This window comes from Nematolebias whitei, chromosome 20, assembly GCF_014905685.2.
Source record: "Nematolebias whitei isolate Nwh7 chromosome 20, NemWhi1, whole genome shotgun sequence".
Lineage (NCBI taxonomy): Eukaryota > Metazoa > Chordata > Actinopteri > Cyprinodontiformes > Rivulidae > Nematolebias > Nematolebias whitei.
Window position 1 is genome coordinate 17,359,872 of NC_056517.1, and position 3,511 is coordinate 17,363,382.

Here is a 3,511-nt window from a genome sequence, read left to right on the forward strand (position 1 = left end):
GATTGGCCATGTTTCTGAAGAGATGTTTACAAGCTTGCCAATTTGTCTGAAGAGATGTTTTTAAGCTTGCCACTATGTCCAAACGGATGTTTTCAAGCTTGCAAATTTGTCTGAAGGGATGTTTTCAAGCTTGCAAATGTGTCTGAGGGCAAGTTTTCAAGATTTGCCATGTTTCTGAAGAGATGTTTACAAGCTTGCCAATTTGTCTGAAGATATGTTTTCAAGCTTGCAAATGTGACTGAGGGCATGTTTTCAAGCTTGTCCATGTTTCTGAACAGATGCTTATAAGCTTGCCAATATGTCTGAAGGGATGTTTTTAAGCTGGTCACAATGTCTGAAGTGATATGTTTAAGCTTGCCACTATGTCCAAACGGATGTTTTCAAGCTTGCAAATTTGTCGGAGACAATGTTTTCAATCATGTAAATTATGTCCAAATGGATGTTTTCAATCTTGCAAATGAGTCTGAGGGCATGTTTTCAAGTTTATCCATGTTTCTGAAGAGATGTTTTAAAGCTTGCAAATTTGTCAGAAGCAATATTTTCAAGCATGCAAATTATGTCCAAAATGATGTTTTCAAGCTTGCAAAAGTGTCTGAGGTCATGTTTTCAAGCTTGTCCATGTTTCTGAAGAGATGTTTTCAAGCTTGCAAATTTGTCAGAAGCAATGTTTTCAAGCATGTACATTATGTCCAAATTCATGTTTTCAAGCTTGCAAATGAGTCTGAGGGCTTGTTTTCAAGCTTGTCCATGTTTCTGAAGAGATGTTTACAAGCTTGCAAGCTATGTCTGAAGGGATGTTTTCAAGCTTGTCACTATGTCTGAAGTGATATTTTAAGCTTGCCACTTTGTCCAAACGGATGTTTTCAAGCTTGCAAATGTGACTGTATGGGATGTTTTCAAGCTTGCCAATGTGTCAGAAACAATGTTTTCAAGCAGGTAAACTTTGTGCAAAGTGATGTTTACAAGCTTATCAATTTGTCTGCAGTGATGTTTTTAAGCTTGCCACTATGTCCAAACGGATGTTTTCAAGCTTGCAAATTTGTCTGAAAGGATGTTTTCAAGCTTGCAAATGTGTCTGAGGGCAAGTTTTCAAGCTTCTCCATGTTTCTGAAGAGATGTTTACAAGCTTGCAAATTTGTCAGAAACAATGTTTTCAACCTGGTACATTATGTCCGAATTGATGTTTTCAAGCTTGCAAATGAGTCTGAGGACATGTTATCTAGCTTCTCCATGTTTCTGAAGAGATGTTTACAAGCTTGCAAGCTATGTCTGAAGGGATGTTTTCAAGCTTGTCACTATGTCTGAAGTGATATTTTAAGCTTGCGCACTTTGTCCAAACGGATGTTTTCAAGCTTGCAAATGTGACTGTATGGGTTGTTTTCAAGCTTGCCAATGTGTCAGAAACAATGTTTTCAAGCAGGTAAACTTTGTCCAAATTGATGTTTACAACCTTATCAATTTGTCTGCAGAGATGTTTTTAAGCTTGCCACTATGTCCAAACGGATGTTTTCAAGCTTGCAAATTTGTCTGAAGGGATGTTTTCAAGCTTGCAAATGTGTCTGAGGGCATGTTTTCAAGCTTGTCCATGTTTTTGAAGAGGTGTTTTCAAGCTTGCAAATTTGTCAGAAGGCATGTTTTTAAGCATGTACATTATGTTTGAAATGATGTTTTCAAGCTTGCAAATGTGTCTGAGGGCATGTTTTCAAGCTTGTCTATGTTTCTGAAGAGATGTTTTCAAGCCTACAAATTTGTCAGAAGCAATGTTTTCAAGCATGTACATTATGTCAGAATTGATGTTTTCAAGCTTGCAAATGAGTCTGAGGACATGTTATCTAGCTTGTCCATGTTTCTGAAGAGATGTTTACAAGCTTACAAGCTATGTCTGAAGGGATAGTTTCAAGCTTGTCACTATGTCTGAAGTGATATATTAAGCTTGCCACTATGTCCAAATGGATGTTTTCAAGCTTTCAAATGTGACTGTATGTGATGTTTTCAAGCTTGCCAATGTGTCAGAAGCAATGTTTTAAAGCAGGTAAATTTTGTCCAAATTGATGTTTTCAAGCTTGCAAATGAGTCTGAGGGCATGTTTTCAAGATTTGCCATGTTTCTGAAGAGATGTTTACAAGCTTGCCAATTTGTCTGAAGAGATGTTTTCAAGCTTGCAAATGTGACTGTATGGGTTGTTTTCAAGCTTGCAAAAGTGTCTGATTGATTGTTTTAAAGCTTGTCCATGTTTCTGAAGAGATGTTTACAAGCTTGCCAATATGTCTGAAGGGAGTTTTTCAAGCTTGTCACTATGTGATATTTTAAGCTTGCCACTATGTCCAACGGATGTTTTCAAGCTTGCAAATGTGACTGAATGGGATGTTTTCAAGCTTGCCAATGTGTCAGAAGCAATATTTTCAAGCAGGTAAAATTTGTCCAAATTGATGTTTTCAAGCTTGCAAACGTGTCTGAGGGCATGTTTTCAAGATTGGCCATGTTTCTGAAGAAATGTTTACAAGCTTGCCAATTTGTCTGAAGATATGTTTTCAAGCTTGCAAATGTAACTGAGGGCATGTTTTCAAGCTTGTCCATGTTTCTGAAGAGATGTTTATAAGCTTGCCAATATGTCTGAAGGGTTGTTTTTAAGCTGGTCAAAATGTCTGAAGTGATATGTTTAAGCTTGCCAATATGTCCAAACGGATGTTTTCAAGCTTGCAAATTTGTCAGAGACAATGTTTTCAATCATGTAAATTATGTCCAAATTGATGTTTTCAATCTTGCAAATGAGTCTGAGGGCATGTTTTCAAGTTTATCCATGTTTCTGAAGAGATGTTTTAAAGCTTGCAAATTTGTCAGAAGCAATGTTTTCAAGCATGTAAATTATGTCCAAAATGATGTTTTCAAGCTTGCAAATGTGTCTGAGGGCATGTTTTCAAGCTTGTCTATGTTTCTGAAGAGATGTTTTCAAGCTTGCAAATTTGTCAGAAGCAATGTTTTCAAGCATGAACATTATGTCCGAATTGATGTTTTCAAGCTTACAAATGTGTCTGAGGGCATGTTTTCAAGATTTGCCATGTTTCTGAAGAGATGTTTACAAGCTTGCCAATTTGTCTTAAGAGATGTTTTCAAAATTGCAAATGTGTCTGAGGGCATGTTTTCAATCTTGTCCATGTTTCTGAACAGATGTTTATAAGCTTGCCAATATGTCTGAAGGGATGTTTTTAAGCTGGTCACAATGTCTGAAGTGAAATGTTTAAGCTTGCCACTATGTCCAAACGGATAATTTCAAGCTTGCAAATTTGTCGGAGGCAATGTTTTCAAGCATATAACTTATGTCCAAAATGATGTTTTCAAGCTTGCAAATGTGTCTGAAGGGATGTTTTTAAGCTGGTCACAATGTCTGAAGTGATATGTTTAAGCTTGCCACTATGTCCAAACGGATGTTTTCAAGCTTGCAAATTTGTCGGAGACAATGTTTTCAATCATGTAAATTATGTCCAAATTGATGTTTTCAATCTTGCAAATG